This window comes from Gigantopelta aegis, chromosome 15 (genome assembly GCF_016097555.1).
Source record: "Gigantopelta aegis isolate Gae_Host chromosome 15, Gae_host_genome, whole genome shotgun sequence".
NCBI lineage: Eukaryota > Metazoa > Mollusca > Gastropoda > Neomphalida > Peltospiridae > Gigantopelta > Gigantopelta aegis.
Window position 1 is genome coordinate 15,211,121 of NC_054713.1, and position 26,580 is coordinate 15,237,700.

Consider the following 26,580-nt stretch of genomic DNA (forward strand, 5'->3'; position numbering starts at 1 on the left):
GTTTGTATCGGGTCTAAAGATTTGACATCCGATAGACCATGATCAATTAATATCAATCAATCAATGTTCTCTAAACTTTAGCCTAACTTGGCGTGGGCGTATTTTGCGTAGGCTACTTCAGTGTGTACATGTGTGTGTGGTGTGTGTGTGTGTGTATGTATGCGTGTGTTGTGTGTATGTGTGTGTGTGTGCGTGTAGGTGTGTATGTTTGTGTGTGCGTGCGTGTGTGTGTATGTGTGTACATGTGTGTTTGTGTGTGCGTGTGCGTGTGTGTGTGTGTGTGTGTGTGTGTGTGTTTGTGTGTGTGTGTGGACGCGTATGCGTATGCGTGTGTGTTGTGTGTGTGTGTGTGTGTGTTTGGTTGTGTGTGTGTGTGTGTGGACGCGTATGCGTGTGTGCTGTGTGCGTGTATTTGTGTGTGTGTGTGTGTGTGGACGTGCGTGGACGCGTATGCTTGTGTGTTGTGTGTGTGTGTGTGTGTGTGTGCGTGTGTGTGCGTGCGTGGACGTGTGTGCTTTTACGCCGTGTTTGACCCCTTCTACAGTGAGGATGCTCTCACAAGCTGAATCAGGCAAGGCGTATCAATTCTCACATGACCTTTCTGGATCCGTTGACCTTTCGCAATCCTCGTCTCGTCTGCTCCATCATGTTTTACCTGTGGTGTCTTTGATACAAAACCTGTCGAGTCGGCGAGATAGGCATAACAATAAACACACGCTGCAGTCAATACAGTCAAAACTATAGGTCTGTTCCAGAAATATTCCTGGGGTGTGGATGGAGGTGGGGGAGTGATATTTATATTTAATGTTACGCCGCGAGCACACACATAATATAAACTCACATGTATATACCACACACTTGCATACACCGCACACATGCATACACCACACACATACCGCACATGCACACACACACACACACACACACACACACACACACACACACACACACACACACACACAGACATACAGTGCAAATTAGTTTTTAAAACAACTAAAACATACAATATACCCGCACCGCGCGCGCATCACACACGCACACGCGCGAGCACGCGAAATATATATATATGCCTAATAAGTGATCAGTGGGCGTATGTAGTTCTCTGGGCTAATACAAACTTTATGAGTAATAAAGGGGTATGGAAAACTCGGTACGTACCCTAGTTGATTGTTAAGGCTGATATAGACTGGGTGCGGTGTGTGAGTGCGGTCTGGGTAAAAAAAATATAATCGAAATACATCAGATTCAATGAGAGTGTCTAGACTACAAAATGCATGCGACCAGCCAAAATGAAATAAACGCAACAATCGGACCGAACAATTTCTTCAACCAGCAATTTTTTTAATTAAAAAAAATATCGTCCTAAGTCTGGAGTTGGGTGAATTTACAACGCAACCGGAGAGTTGACCAACTTTCTGTTGGCAGTTGGTAGTCTGATACAAGCATAACGGTCACTAGTTTCCCTTACTACAACTAGGGCCTCCACGAGTCCAAAATATTGGGCTCGAGTGCTCAAGTGTCAAACTCGACCCGGACCCGAGTACCCGACACTTACACCAGATAATAATGAGACTAAGGAATGAAGTAAAATAACATTATACATCTTAATTCCAGCGCTGAACATGGATGCCAAATTATGCCATTGATCAGGGCTTCTAAAATGTTTATAAAATCCACTAGCCATGGGATCAGTGATTAAACTAAATTTACTAGCCACGATTAAAAACTCACTAGCCCTACTTCTCTTTAAGTTGACGAAATTGTACTAAATAATAGTAATAATCAAATATGTCAACTAAACAGGGATATAGAGCTTAAAAACGCTAACATTGGGGGTTGTGGTGGTGGCAGGATATTCATATTTACAAAATAGACTTAACTGCAACATTTGACCAAAAATTTCACTAGCCGTCGGGCATGGCAGTAGTAGTTATTTACTAGCCCAACCTTGAATATCACTAGCCATGGGAGTGGGGCTACCATAATCTAGAAGCCCTGCATTGATGATACTGTATTCCACACATTCAACTTTTGTTTCTCTTCATGTCTCACAGCCATATAATGTAACGGGCGACAAGCGGCAATGATAAAATTACATTTAATTTTTTTTTTAAATGAAAGTTCTCTTCCTTTTTTTTCTCTTTTTTTTTTCTTTTTTTTTTATATTGTCCCCAGAGCAATATGGCCATGCCAAGGTTGGGGTGCCTTGAGACCATGACCTTGCTAGACTCGGCCGTGCCCGAGTACTCGAGTACTCGTTAAGACCTTAACTACAACACGTATTTATGTGCGTTTGAGCATTGATATACCATGACAAAATGGGGGTGCAGTTAGCAATGTACGTACATATATGAATATGGCACCTCCTTCACAAACAATGAAAACAAAACAAAAATGGTGCCTGTTTAATCTAGAATAGGTTTTTTTTCTTTTTTCTTATTATATTCTCGTTTTTATGAAGAAGGAATGAAGGGCGGAATGTTTTGTTCAGCTACACTCTTCACGAAGACTAGCTTACATTACTTTACCTCGATTTTTGTCTTCTGCACCCACAAAACTCACCCCCCCCCCCCCCTTTCCTCCCCCAGTTTATGTACTTACCCAACCAGTCCCGTGTCCGGTATACGCAGTGTTGCTAATAACCAGTGGCATGCACAGGTCTACATTTCAGAATGCCGTGACGTCGGTGGTTATAATATTTCACTGTCAGTGAAAGAAATTTCATTTAACTGCCAAGTCGGGAGGTTAGACGCCGAAGTAAGAGCAGCCTGTGAAACTAAATAAGTTTGAAGAACTGTTTTAAGGAATTAACATAGATAAAGTGAGCGAATCTGTGAGTCACCGGGGAGTCAGGCTCGCTGTTGCTAGGTAAGGAATGCTCCAGTTGGTGCCCCTCTTTTAAATCAAACTAATAAAAAGCATGTGTATGTCTCTTTCTCTTTTTTTTATTTTTTTTTGCGCCTTTTTTTTATTTTTTTTATTTTTTTTTTAACAAAGTGGTAACGGTAAATAACTGTATGTGCATCGGAAGCTTGACAGATGTAGACGGGCGCTGTCCTAAATTATACATTAAAATTATAAAAAGCATGTGTAGTGCCTTTTTTTTAATTCTTCTTTTTTCTTCTTCTTCTGTTTTTTTCGCGCTTTAAATTTGTTTTTGTTTTTGATTTAACAAAGTGGCAACGGTAAATAAATTCTACCCCCCCCCCCCCCCCAACCCCATCTCTCCCAAGTTGAGAGGCAAAGGAAGGAGAACACGTTTTATTTAATGATGTACTCTGCACATTTAATTAGAGGAAAACCCCCACTGCCGGAACTCTTTTTAATACGCAGCAAGATATATTTTATATGCACAGATTGGAATGAATGTTTGTTTAACGACACCCCAGCACAAAAATACATATCGGCTATTTGCAGAGATTGGATAGTATACACCACGGCCGTTGTTACATATATATATATATATATTTTTTTTTTTTTTTTTTTTTTTTTTAAACGCGATTCTAATTATTTGGGGGGGGGGGGATTAATGCGACCCTACCCCCACCCCACCAACATCTCCAGCCTGGTTAGCGGCGTGGGGCATTTTAGTTATTTTATGATCAGTGGGTCAGCCGCATCTTTTCGCCTGTGCATACGTGGTTTATGTAATATTTCTTAAAAACCTGTCCGCCCCCCCCCCCCCCCCCCCCCCCCCCCCCCCCCCCCCCCCCATATAATATTAACCCACTTCCAGAACTTTCGTACTATACAGTATACAATACAATATATACTCACGGAAAAAAGTTCCTGTGCACCAAATAAAATGGTTTCATAGCAAATGCAGTTTGTAAATGGTTGAAATCTCACAAAGATAACAAGCGACCATTATCATTTTACGAATAACCAAAAATATGTTTTTGAAAACGATTTGATTTTTCCTTCATGACCAATAAACATAGTTTGTGCAATATATATGCAATATTTGTCTGTACAAACCGGCCTCGGTGGCGTCGTGGTTAAGCCATCGGACATAAGGCTGGTAGGTACAGAATTCGTAGCCCGAAAGAAAGAAATGTTTTATTTAACGACGCACTCAACACATTTTATTTACGGTTATATGGCGTCAGACATATGGTTAAGGACCACACAGATTTTGAGAGGAAACCCGCTGTCGCCACTACATGGGCTACTCTTTCCGATTAGCAGCAAGGGATCTTTTATTTGCGCTTCCCACAGGCAGGATAACACAAACCATGGCCTTTGTTGAACCAGTTATGGATCACTGGTCGGTGCAAGTGGTTTACACCTACCCATTGAGCCTTGCGGAGCACTCACTCAGGGTTTTGAGTCGGTATCTGGATTAAAAATCCCATGCCTCGACTGGGATCCGAACCTAGTACATACCAGCCTGTTGACCGATGGCCTAACCACGACGCCACCGAGGCCGGTCTCATAGCCCGATACCGGCTCTCACTCAGAGCGAGTTTTAACGACTTAGTGGGTAGATGTAAGACCACTGCACCCTCTTCTCTCTCACTAACCACTAAACATTAACAACTAACCCACTGTCCTGGAAAGACATCCCAGAGAGCTCAGGTGTGCGCTCAGGACAGCGTGCTTGAACCTTAATTGGATATAAGCACGGAATTAAGTTCAAGTGAAAAAATGTCTGTGAATATATTTCAGAACTTACCAAAATGTCCAATATTTTCAATTGTTCCAGAAAGTTGCTTTAATTTCCGTGTGATTGTAATAGTGGAATCGTCCTCCATAGCACCGAAATCGAATTCTCCAAAAGTATTCCCAAGTATTGTAATATTCACGATAAACACTGGACCAACTTAATGTCTCACAATATTAATCCACTGGTCATGTTTATACTCATTAACTTTTTCTTTTTTGAAATAGAATTTTATACACATTTTAAAATAGAATATTTGTAGTTATTATAACTGTGTCTTTGCTAACACCTCCACACGAAAAAAAGGCATTTCTATTGCACACATCTATAAAATATAGCCTATATAACGTCTTCGCAAAATTTGGTTTTGTGTTACGAAAACAATGTTTTCGAAAACATTTATACTTTGAACAAACTAACGCCCTGTCACCCTGGCACGAACTGGTTTACAACATAATATATATAAAAGACACGAATAAAAGCCCTAGAGATCCCTCTATTATAATGTTTGTCGACCATTTAGATTTTGTGAGAATCGTGTCGAGCACAAGAGCTCAAGGTTTTGGGCGGAATTTACACGACAGATAAATAACAAAGAGCACATATTAGCACTGTTTGCTAAGTTTATTGCATCTCTGTGGTGGGCAGTAAAGGAATGTTAGTTTAACGACACCCCAGCACATTTTAAACCACGGCTAATATGATGTGTAAAATATACGTTATTCACCGGCATCGGTGGTGTTGTGAGTAGTCCACTGGACTCGAGCCTGGTAGTTACTGGGTTCGCATCTCGGTGCCGGCTCCAGCCCAGATCGACTTTTAACTACTCAATGGGCAGGTTTAAGGCCACTGCAGTGACTTCTCTCTCACCAACAACTAACCATTAAACCACTGTCATCAACAGACAGCTTAGATAGTATATGCCCAGGACAGCGTGCTTGAACCGTATTTGGATATAAACATGAAACTAAAAGTTACCACTAGAACACATATTGATTGATTAATCATCGGCTATTGGATGTCAAACAGTTGGTAATTCCGACTCGTAGTCATAAGAGGAAATCTATTTTCCTGGGAAGCCACTCCCCTAGGAGACACGTAACAGGATGTTTCATCCCTCTGGCACTGCCAATAGGAGGACTGCCACTCCCAATACTAGCTTAGAAACCCCAGCACTTGCACAGGGATATATACAGCTCAATAATAATAATAATAATAATAAAGACAGCATACACTCATGAATCACTGTAAAACAATATTATTTTCATTTTTTAAGTCGTTGGATCTTGGAACTCGCAGTCGCTACGTGCCCCTCCCCCTCTTTATAGATACCGTTGACGTGGCCCCTCTCGAGCGACTGCATGTTGACCCGGCCTCATATATACTCTTCAGAAAAAGATGGGGAACTCTAATAAGAATTTACAATTACCAAAATTATAAGGTATATTAGCTGTGGGGAATGGTTATATGATAATAGTGAATTAATTGGGCAAACATTACAACCGGTAGTTCAGTATTACAGTAGGTTTTATGACCACCAAAGATCTTGAAGGACGATTGAGGTCAGATGTGAAATTTGAAATTTGACGGGGTTTTTTTTTTATCAGTAGTGGGTGGTACCGCCACGATGTGTCAGGCATTCATTCAGTCGACGAGGCATACTGCGTATGAGTCTCCCAATGGCCACTTGAGGGAGTCTGTTCCACTCCTATTGCAGCGCCTGACCAAGTTCCGCTAACGTAGTCGGCGGTCTTTGACGTTGACGCACACTCTCCCTATCATGTCCCAGACGTGTTCAATGGGGGATCGCAAATTCAAACAATAAAAATTACTAAAAACAAAATAATAACAACTGTATGGTCAACATAATGAAAAAATTGACAGAAATAATGTTCCACAGTGATTAATCGATCTTCCTGGAAATTATCAAAATCGAGAATGACACCCCACGCACGTGTACGGAACAACTGTGTTGATAAACAGACCTGAACGTTCTTTACTAGGATGTCTGTGGTCAAAACGTATGTTCGGTCTAATAGTTGATATAAACATTAATAGTTCAGGTTCCCCTAATTTTTTTGAAGAGTATACTTACGCACTGAAAAAAACTGCAGTAACAGTAATATGTGACAGTAGTAAATGTATTTAGGTGCGTGTGGTGTATAACTAAATATGTGTATATAAATGTATGTTTGTGTTTGTGTGCTTCTGTACGTGCGCATGTGTGTGTGCGTGCGTGTATGTATGTATGTATGTATGTATGTATGTGTATGTATGGGTGTGTGTGTGTGTGTATGTATGCATGTATGTATGTATGAATGTATGTATGTATGTTTGCATGTATGTGTCTTTGGATTATACAACCTACAACTAGTGCGTTCTGTTAAAATATCCACTATGCTTTTCATACTGAACCATGCATAATTATAAATGTATGTAATTATAAAATCAAACAGAAATACTGAAATAATTAGGAACAAGGGAGGTAATCAATATTACGCAAATATACAAAAGTGCAAGAGTTGTCTATCTTGTATAAAGTCAGACGTTTTTGACTCCGTGGTGTCGTGGTTAAGCCATCGGACATAAAGCTGCTAGGTACAGAGTTCGCAGCCCGGTACCGGCTCCCACCCAGAGCGAGTTTTAACGACTCAATGGGCGGAGGTGTAAGATCACTACACCCTTTTTTTCTCTCACTAACAACTAATAACTAACCCACTGTCCTGGACAGACAGCCCAGACAGCTGACGTGTGCATGCCCAGGACAGCGTGCTTGAACCTTAATTGGATATAAATTGGATATAAGCACTAAAATAAGTTGAAATGAAATGACTGGGCCACGGTACATGACACACACACACACACACACACACACACACACACGATTTGCATACATGCATACGCGCACGTCTGTGTGCCGTGAACCATTACATTACATTACATTACATTACATTACATTACAATAAGGCTGAAAGACGTTTTTTCTGGTCACACATTTTATCTATTTCATGTAAGTGATAGTCTGTGCTGGGATACGAACTCGAGTACTTTCCAGATTCAAATTCGATTGTTTATTCACAGCGTGAACTAATTTTATACTACTTTTAATCAGGCGTAGACTCGGGTTAGGAGATGCCGTGGAGACATGGGAACATAAATACAGGTACTAGTGAATAGATATGTATATACAAAATGTATATATAGATGGTGCATATAAAAGATCCCTTGCTGTTAATGGAAAAATGTAGCGGGTTTTCTCTTATGACTTTTTGTTAGAATTACAAAATGTTTGACATCCAATTACCGATGATTAATTAATCTTTATAAACAGAGAGAGAGAGAGAGAGAGAGAGAGAGAGAGAGAGAGAGAGAGAGAGAGAGAGAGAGAGAGAGAGAGAGAGAGAGAGAGAGAGAGACAGACAGACAGACAGACAGACAGAGGCAGGCAGACAGACACAGACATATATGTAGGTAGGTGCAATGTAGGTAGGTGTACTAAATTTCGCATGTATTATTACCTGACAACAACTAATTAAACAATGTTATGGAGGTGTTGAAAAAGTGCTTTAAAACCGTCTTTTTCTGTTAACAGACAATGTAACGGATTTGCTCTGAAGACTGTTGAGAATTATTAAATGTTTTATATCCATTAACCGATGCTTAAGTAAGAAGCCAGTGTGCTCATTCATTCATGTATGAATGAATGAATGAATGAATGAATGTTTAACAACACCCCAGCACGAAAAATACATCGGCTATTGGGTGTCAAACTATGGTAATGCAAATAAATAAAGTGATGATCAACATCAATATAAAAATTCAAGGTTTAAACAAAAACAGTGTAAAGAACAGTGTAAAGAACTGTGCAAAAACACAAATATCACAGAATTTTACGGATACTGAATTTTACTCAAAACTTCAATTTTGTGCTGTATTGGCCATTCTCAAAGAGAATGTTACACCCCTGCACCACGGTGAGGTTACAGCACGCGCAGGGGTCATTCATGTATATGCTATGCATTACGTTACCTACTCATTAAAGGAACATACCCTAGTTTCAACCCGTGAAAATCAACATTAAGTTTATTTATTCTACAAACCTGTAACACATTTGGATAAAGTTACAATTGAGTGAAACATGAGTCTGTGACATTGAAATGGTGAAATACCTTCTAAAAATAGAAAAAAACTCGACTCCATAACTGTCACTTCTCAGTATAATATGATTTCAGTTATCAAAAACAGCTATAATAGTAAAAACGTGTGAGTGTTTCTCTCTGTGTGGCGTTTTTAGTAGAATGACATTAACTGAAAGTGTGAACAGACGACGGACTGTTGGCACTTCCGTGGTAGCTTGTCATTCTGTGATTGACAGCTTTGCATGATAGTGTGGACATTGCTAAACAGACTTCCATTCATGTACGTTGTACACTTCGATCTTTATCGGTGTATGTATAACAAGTTTTGGCGGCGTTAACGCATAACCCGGGGTAACGGCGCCCTTTCATATAAGGCAGCTTGGAAACCACGAGTGTGGTGTAATACACGTTATAAGCAGACGAGAGTCTTAAACCGTTTTCCGCCTCATGCAATTTCATTTCAACTTATTTTTATGCTTATATCCAATTAAGGTTCGAGCGCGCTGTCCTGGGCACACACCTCAGCAATCTGGGCTGTCTGTCCAGGACAGTGAGTTCCACTTCAAAAGGAAAAGTGTTTCTTGTTTAACGACACCACTAGTGCACATCGATTTATTAATCGACTATTGAATGTCAAACATTTGGTAATTTTGCAGAGCTGCGGGGCCTGTAGCACAAGTAATAGCGGGGCTCCCTTCCCAGGATAAATTTTGTTTCAACCTCCTTGGAGAGAGGGGAAAAATTACCTGGGGGAAATAAATGTACACAGCACCGTGGGGCCTCCTGAAGCGCGGGAACCGTAGCACGTGCTACATGTGCTATTAGAATAAACGGACTCTGTAATTTTGACATAATCTCAGAAAGGAAACCCGCAACAGTTTTCCATCAGTGGCAAGGGATCTTTTATATATGCACTACCCCACAGACAGGATATCACGGCTTTTGATATACCAGTAGTAGGCACTGGCTGGAATGAGAAATAACCCAATGGACCCACCGAAGGAAATCGATCCCATACCGACTGCGCATGCCTTGAGCGCTTTACCACTGAGCTATGTCCCGCCCCTAGTGTTATTAAAGAGTATTCGACCACAAAAAGAAAAAGAAAAAATAAATGTTTTTAATTTACGCTTATATAGCGTTGGACACATGGCTAAAGACCACACAGATAATGAGAGAGGTAACCCGCTATTGCCACGCAATGGACTCCTCTTTTCGATAGCAGCAAGGGATAATTTATATATGTGGTCCTTATGTATGTATGTATGTATGATTTTATAAAATTTAATAGTTTTGTTGTTGTTGTTGTTGTTGTTTTAAAAGGTTTTATTGGGGGGGGGGGGGGGGGGGGGGGGGTGGCTCCCTGCCCCACCCCACCCCCCAGCTACGCCATTGGTTGAGTGTGCGTTGCTATAAAACATCCCTTCCATCCTTCCGTAGCTTCTTCAGGAATTCCGGATTCCCCATCTCCACTAACTAATTCACTTGCAAGTTACTAATGTCATGCAGTTTAGTCTTTCGACACGTGATAATGATACAGGTCAGGGCGGACCGGTCGAACGACTCAGAAGTATTTATAGGTAGCTAGAAATAGTACACGGCGAAAGGATGGATACACCTCGGTCGTGGTTAAGCTATCGGACATAAGGCTGGTAGGTACAGGGTTCGCAGCCCAGTACTGACTCCCACCGAGAGCGAGTTTTAACGACTCGTTGGGTAGATGTAAGACCACTACACCCTCTTCTCTCTCACTGACCACTGACAACTAACAACTAACCCACTGTCCTGGATGGGTAGGTGTAAGACCACTACATCCTCTTCTCTCTCACTGACCACTGACAACTAACAACTAACCCACTGTCCTGGATGGGTAGGTGTAAGACCACTACACTCTCTTCTCTCTCACTAACCACTAACAACTAACAACTAACCCACTGTCGAGGATGGGTAGGTGTAAGACCACTACACCCTCTTCTCTCTCACTAACCACTGACAACTAACAACTAACCCACTGTCCTGGAGAGACAGCCCACATAGCAGCAGCACTGATAGCTGAGGTGTGTGCCCAGGACAGCGTGCTTAAAACGTAATTGGATATAAGCACGAAAATAAATTGAAATGAAATGATAAGTACACGTGGTAAATGTAATGTTCGTATGGCGTCTATTATACATAGTGACAAACGAACCAACTGTTACTGACTGTAAACGACGACTTTATTCTTATTCAAAATCATAAGCACATAAGACGGCTAGGTCCACCCCCTACCAGTTCCTCCTATCCGTTCCCTCTCCCACCTCCCAAGTGTTTAACAAATTTTCTTAGCATTCCAAAAAAACCCAACCCCGATAGTTAAAGTTAAAATTTGTTTTTTGTTTAACGATATCACTAGAGCACATTCATTTATTAATCATTGGATGTCAAACATTTGGTAATTCTGGCATGTAGTCTTAGAGAGGAAACCCGTTACATTTTTCCATCAGTTGCAAGGAATCTTTTATTTGCACCATCCCACGGCCTTGAATATACCAGTCGTGGTGCACTGGCTGGAACCAGAAATAGCCCAATGGGCCCACCGACGGGGATCGATCCCACACCGACCGCGCATCAGGAAAGCGCTTTACCACTGGATTACGTCCCGCACCCAAAAACTATATCTAAACATTCAAGAAAAATAAGCTGGTCTTAAACGTTTGAAGAAGAAGAAGAAATGTTTTATTTAACGACGCACTCAACACATTTTATTTACAGTTATATGGCGTCAGACATATGGTTAAGGACCACACAGATTTTGAGAGGAAACCCGCTGTCGCCACTTCATGGGCTACTCTTTCCGATTAGCAGCAAGGGATCTTTTATTTGCGCTTCCCACAGGCAGGATAGCACAAACCATGGCCTTTGTTGAACCAGTTATGGATCACTGGTCGGTGCAAGTGGTTTACACCTACCCACTGAGCCTTGCGGAGCACTCACTCAGGGTTTGGAGTCGATATCTGGATTAAAAATCCCATGCCTCGACTGGGATCCGAACCCAGTACCTACCAGCCTGTAGACCGACATCTTCATAAATCAAGGCTAATATTCGTTCCTCGTATACGAGGAACGAATATTAGCCTTGATTTATGAAGATGGTAGACCGATGGCCTGCCACGACGCCACCGAGGCCGGTCTTAAACGTTTGATCATGTATATCCATAACTCTACTTACAATAGTTGTAATCCATGTAAAACGATATTCTTTGGTAGTAAATATTAATAAACCGTGTTATTCAAATGTGGACATTTCCATTAATTTCTGATAAAAATCATCCCCCCCCCCCCAAACACACACACACACACCCTCACCCCCCCCCCCCCCAAACAAAAAATAAACAAAAAACAAAATAATTGTTTTCTTTTTTTTAATTGGAAGCACATACGGCTATGTTAAAGTCGTATCTTTGTAGACGTGAGTGCCTTAATGGCCGCTAACTGCGGCGGATACAGGAGTCTGTGAGAGGGTGGGCATAAAACGAAGGGACAGGAATTAAATAGAGAACCGGGAAATGCTATGGCTTAAATATTTCTAGTTACAAAAAAAAGTTTGTTTTGTTTAACGACACCATTAGAGCGCATTGACTTATTAATCATCGACTATTGGATGTCAAACATTTGGTAATTTTTAACATATAGCCTTAGAGAGGAAACCTGCTACATTTTCCTATCAGTTGCAAGGGATCTTTTATTTGCACCATCCCACAGACATGATAGTACATACAACGGCTTTTGGTATACCAGTCATGGTGCACTGGCTAGAGCGAGAAATAGCCCAAGGGGCCCACCAACGGGGATCGATCCTAAACCGACCGCGCATCAGGCGAGCGTTGTACCACTGGGCTACGTTCCGCCCTTCTCTAGTTACAAATGAGCGATGGTCTTTGTTAGCAGGAGGTAATTCGCCACCAAAGGGACACGGCGTTGTCGAATTGCCCCAACCCCTAAAATCAGGGACTTCAGTCTTCGCTGTCTGGTTTATTTTCTAACGGCGGTAATGTAACAGTATCGCCCCTCAAAATCCGGCGAATCATTCCCTATTACCCCTCCCCCTTCCGCACACACACACACACACACACACACACACACACACACACACACACACACACCTCCGTCTGGATGCACCAATGAGCTTTTGTATCAGGTATGAAACTGTGTTTATGAACTCCACCAAACTACATCATAACATTAATGACATGCCCCCACCCCCACCCCCTTGAAAATATCATAGACCCGCGCCTGATCTGATTACTTCTGGAAAGGCGGTGATCTGCGAATATCGATGACTGGCACTTGACTCATATCAACAAAGTCTCGTGTGTATTCTCGTCACTAATACGAAATAGGCTCTCGAGGAGAAAGATTTGGTCTGCCGCCATGGTAATATATATTTTGCTGTGCTAAGGCCCAAAACACACCGAAGCTGGGACGGAGTCTGGCAAGTGTGGCGAACGACCACAGTCCACAATTATTATTAACGCTTAATATGGGGAGGGATGTAGCCAGATGGTAAAGCGCTCGCTTGATGCGCGGTCGGTCTAGGATCGATCCCCGTCAGTCCACAATTATTTACGCTACATGTTTCTATATAGCGTTAGTGGCTATATATACACTTTTATTAATTTCAGTAGGCCGGTGTATTTGTGTTGTGCATCTTTGCCTGCCTGGGGGTAATATACCCTGAAAAGAATAGCCCCTGTTGTCCAGCTCTTTCTCCCAGGATATTGGTTTAAACAATCACACATCCTACACCATTTACACCAAATTACTCCATTTGCATGGGCCGGAATTACCACAAAAATGTATTGAACAATGTTAACAAGTAAAGAAAAAAAGAAAATGTTTTATTTAACGACGCAATCAACACATTTTATTTACGGTTATATGGCGTCAGACATATGGTTAAGGACCACACAGATTTTGAGAGGAAACCCGCTGTCGCCACATAGGCTACTCTTTTACGACAGGCAGCAAGGGATCTTTTATTTGCGCTTCCCACAGGCAGGATAGCACAAACCATGGCCTTTGTTGAACCAATTATGGATCACTGGTCGGTGCAAGTTGTTTACACCTACCCATTGAGTCTTGCGGAGCACTCACTCAGGGTTTGGAGTCGGTATCTGGATTAAAAATTCCATGCCTCGACTGGGATCCAAACCCAGTACCTACCAGCCTGTAGATCGATGGGCTAACCACGACGCCACCGAGGCCGGTCCCACAAGTAAAGAAGGAAATGGTTTATTTCACGACGCACTTAACACATTTTATTTACGGTTATATGGCGTCAGACATATGGTTAAGGACCACACAGATTTTGAGGGAGGAAACCTCAGATATATTGAGGGAGGAAACCCGCTGTTGCCACTTCATGGGTTACTCTTTTTGATTAGCAGCAAGGGATCTTTTATATGTACCACCTCCATAGACAGGATAGCACATACCACGGCCTTTGATGTACCAGTCGTGGTGCATTGGCTGGAGCGAGAAATAGTCCAATGGGCGTTAACAAGTAAAGTTACACACGTGTGTTTGCGAACTACATGCTCTACCCAGTCAACATCAGTGTAAAGGCTCGTATAGACTGGATGCGGTGCGTGCGTGCGGTACGACTGGCCCATTCATTTTACAGACGCACGCATCGTACGCATCCAGTCTAGACACTCTCATTAAAACTACTGTATTTCGATTTTGTTTTAGTGCCGCATCCAGTCTATATGTGCTTTAATAGTTACCACTTCAAAGATGTGAGTGATAAAATAATCACAGTCATTTCATTTGAAGTTATTTTCGTGCTCATGTCCAACTGAGGTTCTAACACGCTGTCCTGGACACACACCTCAGCTATCTGGGTTGTCTGTCCAAGACTCGGGTTAGTTGTTAGTGGTTAATGAGAGATGAGGGTGTAGTGGTCGTACACCTACCCACTGAGTCGTTAAAACTCGCTCTGGGTGGGAGCCGGTACCGGGCTGTGAACCCTGTACCTACCAGCATTATGTTAATGGTTAGTGAGAGAGAAGAGGGTGTAGTGGTCTTACACCTACCCACTGAGTCGTTAAAACTCGCTCTGGGTGGGAGCCGGTACCGGGCTGCGAACCCTGTACCTACCAGCCTTATGTCCGATGGCTTAACCACGACGCAACCGAGGCCGGTAATAATCAGTCAAACAGCAGACTAATGTCCACTAAATAGGAAGATAGCTTTGATCTATCTGTGGCCAAATATGGTGTGCTAAGGACCAGACAAAAAACACGCCGAAACTGGATCTGAGGTTGGGTCTGGCGAGTGTGGCAAATACATCACGTCTGGTGTATTTTGACGTCTGGGACTGTAACTTTTTAATGTGTTATCAATATAATTATATTAACTGCATTCACGTCTCCTCTTTTTTTACTGTATTTTCTTCTGTAAACATCAACGATAATTATGTGAATTTCACATTGATTATTTTTTTTTCTCTCTCCTGTTTACTGAACAATGAAAACGTAATGTTCGAATTTCGTGCAGCTGCCAGTCTAGCAGTGTGAAAAAAAATATATATAGCGCATGTTCGTTTATCAGCTGTTGCCAGCTGCAGGTCCGTATCTGTAGTTCCCGCCGTTTTGGCTGTGTATTTTGTCACATTCGATTCAGTGTGTATTTGTTATTTGGTTTTTGTGGAGGTTTTGTTTTGTTTTTTCGACTGGTAGGGTCAACTGTCCCCCTAGTGTTGGAGCAAAACCTCAAAATTTAATTCGGGTCAAAATTATACAAATATTCGGGCAAAATGTGCTAACCTGAGACCAACATTAGTTGTCATCCATGTAAAACTGCTATGTTTGTGATCTGGGACAATAAAAAAAAACCCCAAAAACCCAACAACAACAACGACAAATAAACTGCGTAGTGATTCGTTTGCAATCCTAATTTATACTATTTTTTGCTCCTGTAAATCACATCCTACCATGATTTATATCTCATCTCGTGAAGTTTGCAATCATATCTCATGAGTCGCGATTGTGCGACGAGTGTGATATGACTGCAAACTTCACGAGATGAGATATAAATCATATTTGACAAAAAACATGAACTTTTCTATGTATTATATAACTTTTGGCAATTTACCTTTATTTTTAAAATGCTAGCAGCAAAATAGTTCCTGCTTTCTTACAGTGAATATAACACTTTCTACAGTGACGATAACACATTTCAGAGTGAAATAGTAAACATTTTATTCTAAAATGTGTTATCGTCATTCAGTGACTGTTAACACTTTTATTTCACTAATATTTTAAGATATTTCACTAAATGTTATATAATAAATTCTTGTCTTGTCTTGTGGGTTGGTGACATCGATGGGGGGGGGGGGGCAGCGGTGGGGGTAGACTTCCCTAGTGCTGGACCAAAACCTCAAATTTGGGAACAAATTAAGATACAGATATTCGGGCAAAATGTGCTAACCTGAAAACTTTTTACCATGTAGTTCCATCATTATACTCTCAAAATTAGTTGTAATCCACACAAACATGCGTAGTGATTCGTTTGTAACTCTATATAGCTGTTTGGTAGTACCGCTAATATCAATAAATGTTGTTATCCTGATTCGGGCATTTTCGTTTAATTCGGGCAAAAACCAGCCTGCCCCTCCCCCCCCCCCCCCCTTACAAACATGGGGGTCCGTACGCCTTGATGTGCGTGCGTGCGTTTGCGTGTGTGTGCGCGTGTGTATATTTAAAATGGACGGGGAGTCGTGTGTGTGGGAAGAAAGAAAGAAAGAAAGAAATGTTTTATTTAACGACGCACTCAACACATTTTTATTTACGGTTATATGGCGTCAGACATATGGTTAAGTACAACACAGATTTTGAGAGGAAACCCGCTGTCGCCACATAGGCTACTCTTTTACGACAGGCAGTAAGGGATCTTTTATTTGCGCTTCCCACAGGCAGGATAGCGCAAACCATGGACTTTGTTGAACCAGTTATGGATCACTGGTCGGTGCAAGTGGTTTACACCTACCCATTGAGCCTTGCGGAGCACTCACTCAGGGTTTGGAGTCGGTATCTGGATTAAAAATCCCATGCCTCGACTGGGATCCGAACCCAGTACCTACCAGCCTGTAGACCGATGGCCTGCCACGACGCCACCGAGGCCGGTCATGTGTGTGGGAAGAAACGTCTACCAACAACTACCCTTGCTACTAGTGTATTCTCTTTCTATTTTCAATCTATTTTAATTTTAATTGGGAACATTTTGACAAGTATACAAAGAGGAACATTTATTTGCTACCTCCTAACCCAGAGGCGGATCTAGGGGGAAGGGGCCTGACCCCCCCCCTAAATTTTGCGACAGTTATAATTTTATTATATATTAATTTTCATTTTGTTTACGATCCCCTCCAAACCTCCCCCAAAGTTCCATTGGCATTCCGCCTCATGTCACTGGGGCCCCCCTAAATGGATTTTTTGGATCCGCCACTGTAACCCACCGCCTAAAAAGGAACATCGAAATATTTGATTTCACAAGTGCAAGCGATATAGTACTAGTTTATGGATATGTGCCCGTCGTCTGCTTAATGACTATTCACATCGATGTTATATCGGATGAGGCATGGCTCTATGGCCGGAGCTAACGCTTGTTTCTATTGGCCAATTGTCATAATACCGATGACTCACAATGGACATACATCATCAACAGCTCACGTGCATATTCGTCAAAGACAGATTTCATATTTATAAGGGCTGTACCGTATTTGATCATAAGGGGGGTGGGTTGGGTGGGTGGTGGCCATCATTATTATAGAACTTATGCGGGGGGGGGGGGGGGGCGGGGATAGGGTCCCTTGCTCAAAACAAATTTCCTTTTTATAAATATACTTTCCGGGGAGCATGACCCAGCCAACAACGGTTTATAAACGGGTATGGGCGCAACCAGTGTAAACTTAACACTCGACAATCATCGGCTGATAATGTAATTCAACATGTATCAGACAAACAAGGAAGGACATCAGCCAACAAGACATAATCACATATTCTATTCAGACTATAGATATCATTTAGGGGCGGATCAAGAATTTTTTTTTTTTTTTAAACATTTGAAATAAAATATATATTAAATTCAAATTAAAAGTCAAGATTGCACTGTTAACGTATCATTTGTTGCAGGAAACAAACACACACGCACGCACACACACGCGCGCGCACACACATAATCAGGGCGCAAAGCAGCACTTTATATTTACTCGCCAACTGGCTAGTGAATGAAAAAAAAATACTAGCCAACTAGAGATTGTTACTCGCCAGGCAACATAACTCCTAAAAAAATCCGTTTCCAAGAATCCAGAAACAAATCATCAATTAGACCCTATTTTGTTTTACTTTCCTTTGTAAACCGTTTTTTAATTGGGTTACGCGATTCCGACAAGTATACCGACGGCTACAGTTACCAAAACTAGGACGTATTTTATTTATTTATTTATTTTTGTTCATGATATGCTATCGTTACCAACAACTTTCTCGAACGTTTTTTAAAAATTTATTTAGCATATTCCCGCCATGTAACATTTAGCTTAACTTTAGGTGCAAACAAATTGGCTGTCCAATGCTTTGCGAAAACTCATTTACAATCGGAAAACCCCAATGTGTCACGAGGCTTTCCGAATACCTCGATCGTCAAGTCGGCCGGAGAGCTCCGAGTGTGATATCCGCAAACAGGGCAAAATGCGGAAGTGTATGTTTAGTTTCGATCATTAGTATATGTGTCGTCTGACTGATTAGTGAAATAAATGTTCCAGTGACAGCTTCATTCTGAAAAAATAATCTACTCGCCAAAAGGCTAGTGTTTTGCAAATTTAAATCGCCATAACAGAATTTCACTCGCATAGGCGAGTGTTTCACTCGCAGTATTGCGCCCTGCATATGTACACATACACATACACACACACATATACACATACATACATACATACACACATACACACACACACATCAACACATACTCTCTCTCACTCTCTCCTCCACCCCCCCCCCTCTCTCCACCCCACCCACCTCTCTCTCTCTCTCTCTCTCTCTCTCTCTCTCTCTCTCTCTCTCTCTCTCTCTCTCTCACACACACACACACAAATTTAGATGTTGATGATCAACACCTCTAATACCAATATAACTTACAAAAATCATTGATATAAATAGTAAAAAGCACACACATATACACATACATACATACACATACACACACACATCAACACATACTCTCTCTCTCTCTCCTCTCCTCCACCCCCACCCCCACCCCCACCCCTCTCCCTCCCCCTCTCTCTCTCTCTCTCTCTCTCTCTCTCTCTCTCTCTCTCTTTCTCCTCCACCCACCCACCCACCTCTCTCTCTCTCTCACTATCTCTCTCTCTCTCTCTCTCACACACACACACACACACACAAATTTACATGTTGATGATCAACACCTCTAATATCAATATAACTTACAAAAATCATTGATATAAATAGTAAAAAGAATAGTGGAGATAATGTTGCCCCTATTTCACTCCTATAGACCGAATTGCCGGTTAGATCGAATTGCCGGTGAAACAACAATATTATTATTTTGCTATGCATTAGCATCAGCATTAGGGTCTCAACGAGTACTCGAGTACTCGTACACGGGCCGAATCTAGCAAGACTCGAGTCCGTTCACAGAACTCCAGTACCCGTGTGAAGAAGAAGGCTCTCAATTAATTATATATATTTACGTCATTTTTCCATATGCTTGCCGCCAGTTACAACATATAAGGCTATGAGACATAAAGGGAAAACGAATTAGTCGAATAAATGAGTGGAATGCAGTGCAATGGCATGAGTTGGCGTCCATGTTCAGCGCTGGAATTACATGCATAATGCTACCCTGTATTTTACTTTATCCTTTAGTCTCATTATCAACTGGTGTAAGTGTCGGGTTCTTAGGTCCGGGTCGAGTCCAATGTGTTGGACTCGCGGAGGCCCTGATTAGAAGAAGGAAGGAAATGCTTTATTTAACGACGCACTCAACACATTTTATTTACAGTTATATGGCGTCAGACATGTATGGTTAAGGACCACACAGATATTGAGAGAAAAAAAGAAATGTTTTATTTAACGACGCACTCAACACATTTTATTTACGGTTATATGGCGTTAGACATGTGGTTAAGGACCACAGAGATTTTGAGAGGAAACCCGCTGTCGTCACTTCATGGGCTACTCTTTCCGATTAGCAGCAAGGGATCTTTTATTTGCGCTTCCCACAGGCAGGATAGCACAAACCATGGCCTTTGTTGAACCAGTTATGGATCACTGGTCGGTGCAAGTGGTTTACACCTATCCATTGAGCCATGCGCAGCACTCACTCAGGGTTTGGAGTCGGTATCTGGATTAAAAATCCCATGCCTCGACTGGGATCCGAACCCAGTACCTACCAGCCTGTTGACCGATGGCCTAACCACGACGCCACCGAGGCCGGTTCAGTTACATGGCGTCGAATATGTATGGTTAAGGACCATACATATATTGAAAGCGAAAACCCGCTGTCGACACTTCATGGGCTACTCTTGTTTTGTTACTTTGTTTAACTACACCAATACAGCACATTGATTTATTAATCATCGGCTATTGAATGTCAAACATTTGGTAATTTTGACATAGTCTTAGAGAGGAAACCGGCTACATTTTTCCATTAGCAGCAAAGGATATTTTATATGCATCATCCCACAGACAGGATAGCACATACCACGGCCTCTGATATACCAGTCATGGTGCACTGGCTGGATCGAGAAATAGCTCAATAGACCCACCGACGGGGGTCCATCCCAGACCGACCGGACATCAAGCGAACACTTTAATTCTGGCCTACGTCCCGTCCCCGCCCTAATTAGAATGCATATAATTCTTGTGTTTAAATTTGAAAAATCCAAAATGGCCGACTTCCTGAATGAAAGCGGCTAACTTTCGCAAATGTACCGTATATAACGAAGTACCGCTATAACGAACCGATGTGTCTTGTCCCATGTAGTTCGTTGTAATAATTATTTAATAAATCTGATACGGAACAGCTCACACCGTATTCTCGCTGTGTTAAACCACGAATAATACCTGCTGATTCAATCAAAAGCTTTGGTATATAATCAATAAAAGCACAATATAGGTTTTCTCCCTATTGTTAAAACGACTACATTGTAGAATGAAAATACAATCAGTTGTAGATTTACGCGCATAAAATCCAAAGAGGGAGATTGAATTCTCTATACCTGATTATCCGTTCTTTTAAGATAAGTGAATAAATCTTGGTTGCGACATTAACAAACACTATTTCTCAAATGTACATTATCCTTATTTGCTTCGTGGATACAGGTTAGACTGTGAGAGAATGAATGAATGAATGAATGAATGAATGAAAGCAAAGTCAGTTTAACGACACCATTTCATTCATTTGAGACTTATCTATACGGTTTTAACGTGCTCCTATACTCTATGGTTTCGAACACGCCTACCCCGAGTCCGGCCTCCGATATGATCGGTGGTCTGACTCGGGGCAGGAAATTCATTTGAACTTATTTTTGTGTTTATATCCTATTAAGATTCAAGCACGCTGTCATGGGCACACACACTTCAGCTATCTGGGTTGTCTGTTCAGGACAATGGGTTAGTTATTAGTGGTTAGTGAGAGAGAAGAGGGTGTAGTGGTCTTACACCTACCCACGGAGTCGTTAAAACTCGCTCTGGGTGGGAGCCGGTATCAGGCTGCGAACCCTGTACCTACCAGACTTATGTCCGTTGGTTTGACCACAACACCGCCGAGGCCGGTTTAACGACACCTCAACGCAATGTCAATTTAAACTACAGTTACAGGCACGTGTGCAGGAAGTTTTGCGAAAGGGAAGGAGGGTCAAGACTGTGGCGAACAAAGTTTATGTGTGTGGGGGGGGGGGGGGGGGGGGTGTCGCGTCATGCTGCTCCGGAAAATATACTGAGAAAAAAACCAAAATTTGTTTCTCACTTTCCCACAGATTGGACAAAACATACATACCACATTTTTTAATATACCAGTTGTGGAGCACTGGAGACGAAACTCAACATGTCCACCGACGGCAATCGATCCTACAAGCCGTCGCTTCTCAAGAATGCGCTCTATGTTAGCTACGTCTTATGTCTTAACAGTTAAACAAAAACAAACTTTAACTTTGAATTTCTGAACAGAGAAGAATTTAGTTTACCGATCGCGTCGCTTTAACTGTAGGCGGTTCGTTAAATGTCAGAACATGCCAGTAGCGAAACTAGTAGCTCGAGGGTGGTGTTGTTTTTGTCGCCCCTATTATAGTGTTGCTTAAAAACAAAAACAAATAGAGAGAAGAAGAAGAGAGAAAAAAAAAAAAATCCATGGTCCGGCGGTGATAGTCTTTGCTTGGTGCTTAAAGTCAAGTTCGCATACCGTTTCCACACCCACTTCGGGTCGCCACTAACACCGCCCTGTGGGTTAGAATAATTTGTGTTTTGTGTTTGCTCAAGGCGGTAAATAATCTCGCTACGACTCTATCGGCATGAGGAAGACTGTCTTGTTAGCTATGCCTGAGTTTGTAGAACTGAATTATTCAACTACAAGTACGGTCCGTTTTTATTTGTCCCCGAAACAGTTTGTTTTTTGTTCAATGATACCACTAGAGCACCCATTGGGCTATTTCTCGCTCCAGCCAGTGCACCACGACTGGTACCTCAAAGGCCGTGGTCTACATGTGCTATCCTGTCTATGGGTTGGTGCATATAAAAGATCCCTTGCTGCCAATCGAAAAGAGTAGTCCATGAAGTGGCGACAATATCTGTGTGGTCCTTAACCATATGTCTGACGCCATATAACCGTAAATAAAATGTGTTGAGTGCGTCGTTAAATAAAACATTTCCTTCGTTCCGTCCACTAGAGCACACTGGTTTATTAATCATCAGTTATTGGATGTCAAACATTTTGTTAACTTTGACTCGTAGTTCTTAGTTCTATTAGTAGCAAGGGATCTTTTATTTGTACCACCCCACAGACAGGATAGCGCATACCACGATCTTTGATATACCAGTCGTGGTGTACTGCCTGAAAAAAAAAAAAATTGTGGGAGGGCGGGACGTAGCGCAGTGGTATAAAGCGCTCGCCTGATGCACCGTCAGTCTAGGATCGATCCCCTTTGGTGGAACGTTTTGGGCTATTTCACGTTCTCGTCAGTGCACAACGACTGGCATATCAAACGCCGTGGTATGTGCAATCCCGTGGGTAGCCCGAGTACTCTGACAACAAGAGAGCTAGACGGACATTTGGACAGTTATCAACACTGTTACCAAATGTCCGTCTAGCTCTCCTACCGTCAGAGTACTCGGGCTATCCTGTGGGATGGTGCATATGAAAGGTCGCTTGCTAGTAATGACAAAAATGTAGCGAGTTTCCTCGCTAAGACTATGTCAGAACTGCATGGTCGTAACCTCCGGGGGGGGGGGGGAAGTTGACCCCCCTGAGTATCTCACTTGTTTTGTTTACTCCAGAAAATAGCATACACATCTCAGAGTTTAATTTGTGTAGTGTTTCATTTTTGTTTATAAAAAGTAATGCCCCCCACCCTAGGATTTTGATTAGGGTACGGTCCTGCATTGTTTGACATCCAATAACCGATAAAATCAATGTGTACTTGAGGAATTGTTAAACAAAACAAACTTTACCTTTTAACTTTAATCGGAGTGGGATGGTGGGTGTGTGTGTGGGGGGGGGGGGGGGTCTATCTCACTCGGTATCTAGCGCTCGCCTGAGGTGGTTGGATTGAACCACCTCAGTGGACCTAGTGTCACAACCAGCGTCCCACAACTGGTATATTATTAAAGGACGTGGTATGTGCTGTGCTGTCGGAAAGTGCGTATAAACGATACCTTGCTGCTAATGTTTTTTTAGGGGGAAATGTTTGACATACAATAGCAGATTATTAATAAATCAATGTGCCGTTAAACAAAAGATCACCGCTGGTGAATATGGAAACAGAAATATACTTCAGTAAATTTATATAAAAGTATATTAACTATTCTATAAGTAATAAGGGGTGTGTGTAGTGCTCACATGTATGAAACATATTTTTTTGAAAATTATTTTATTTGCCAAATCCTAAATGTTGTAGCCGTTTTGTATAAACAATTTTTAACAGGGCTTTTGGCTTTTTTCTTCACTATTTGTAGCATATTTGGTTGCCATTTTGGTTATCATAATTACTCAGATTGTTTAATAATAGTAATTATTACTTCCATATTAAGCCTAGTTTACATGTATATGTTTATATAATTATATTCAAGTACCTCTTTATATATATAAAAAAAATGCATTGTGTTGCACTTTTTCCCTTAGCGCCCCCCCCCCCCCCCCATATTAAGCCTAGTTTACATGTTTATGTGTATATAATTATATTCAAGTACCTCTTTATATATATATATATATATATGCATTGTGTTGCCCTTTTTCCCTTAGCGCCCCCCCCCCCCCCCCCAAACAATATTTCCTGGATCCAGCCCCGAATAACTAGATGTTTGAACTAAAGTTAGTTTGTTTTGTTTACCGACACCACTAGAGCACATTGATTTATTAATCATAGGCTATTGGATGTCAACCATTTGATAACTTTGACATAGTCTTAGGGAGGAAACCATCACATAGGATAGCACATACAACGACCTTTGATATGCCAGTCGTGGTGCACTGGCTAGAGCGAGAAATACCCCCAATGGACCGAATGACGGGGATAGATCCTAGATCGACCGCGCTTCGAGCGAGCGCTTTACAACTGGGCCACGTCCCGCCCTAGAATTTGAACAAATACAGTAATGAAATAAGTGTACTGCATTGCCGCAGCTGTGGAAACGGCCAATAAAGTAGATTAAACGGTACGTGTTTGAAACTGGAGCAATAAAGAATCTACGAAATCCAATCTGGTAATAGATTACCGTATGGTGGCGCTATCTCGACAGATTTTGAGATTGAAAATGCTTAGACGATCGTCAGCTTTTAAGGGGGGAAAAGTTTTCGAGTTCTACTAACAGCAAGGGCGGATCCAACGGAGGGGACCAGGGGGACCTGTCCCTCCCTTTAAAAATTAATGTGCCCCCTTTTTGAAGAATTTATTTACAATTTTGATTGAGGTGTTCTTTTCAGGGAGTTGCTCCATGTGCCTGTTTGCTCTTGTTTCCCTCCCTAAAATGCTTCCTGGGTCCGCCCTTGTAAAAGGGCCCGCGAAGTGTATTTTAAAGTGTGTGTGTGGGAGGGGAAGAGGTGTTTGGGTACCGTCAGTTCGATGACCGGAGTGAAGTATGTAGTCAAAAGTCCAGCCTCTGAATAGATAATTCCCTAAAACAGAATACAAGACAAAATACTACACGAGTGGCAACCGACCTCGGTGGTGTTGTGGTTAATTAAGCCATCGGACATAAATAAGGCTGGATGGTACAGGGTTCACAGCCCGGTACCGGCTTCCATTCAGAGCGAGTTTTAACGACACAATGGGTAGGTGTAAGACCACTACACTGACTACCGATGCCGGTAGTGCAAGTGATAATAACGCTAACCATTCTACTGTATCACAGCTCTCGCGGTTGGAGGAGCCTTGTAACAATGTCACAGCACACATGGTTTAATTAGCAGCTATTAAGGGTCCACGTGGTCAACAGTAAGACACCTGTCTTGGAGGCAACTTGGGCGAAGTAAAAATTTAAATATATATCCACAATCATACTAAAACAGGGTTTCTGCCAGATGATAAAACAGGGTTTCTGCCAGATGGTAAAACGTCATCCCCAAAAAGTATTATCTGGGTATGGCCCCATACCGAAATTTCTGCAGATTTTTTATTTCTTTTAATTGACCATTTGACAAAATTATTTACTCTTATCATTACTGTATTATTAATGTTGGCTTTAAATGATTATAAAACTATTAATTTCATATGTGAAGCAGGGTGACCAGAAGCGGATCGGGGGGGGGGGGGGGGGGGGGGATGGATGCCTGCTCGCCCCTCCCCCCCCTAAATTTGCGAGTTATATATTTTATATATTAATTTTCTTTTCTTTTTACAATCCCCCTCCAAACCTCCCCCAAAGTTCCCTTCGTATTTCGCCCCATGTCATTGCCCCCCCCCCCCCCCCCATAATGGATTTTCTGGACCGCCAATGTTGACCCTATCAGGAAGGAATATATACAAAGTAAAGTAAACAGAAAGAAAGAAATGTTTTATTTAACGATGCACTCAACACATTTTTATTTACGGTTATATGGCGTCAAATATATAGTTAAGGACCACAGATTTTGAGAGGAAAGCCACTGTTGCCATTACATGGGCTACTCTTTCCGATTAGCAGCAAGGGATCTTTTATTGCGCTTCCCACAGGCAGGATAGCACAAACCATGGCCTTTGTTGGAACCAGTTATAGATCACTGGTTGGTGCAAGTAGTTTACACCTACCCATTGAGCCTTGCGGAGCACTCACTCAGGGTTTGGAAGTCGGTATCTGGATTAAAAATCCGAACCCAGTGCCTACCAGCCTGTAGACCGATGACCTAACCACTATGCCACCGAGGCCAGTAAAAAGTAAACATAGATTATCTATATACAACTATATTACTCTATTTCATTGGAGTCATTATTTTGTCTTCCATATTGCCATACCCAAAACTTTCTTTCTGACAGAAACCCTGCAAAATGGGACTGCCCAGTGTCTACAGCTATTAAAGGGACAGACCCTA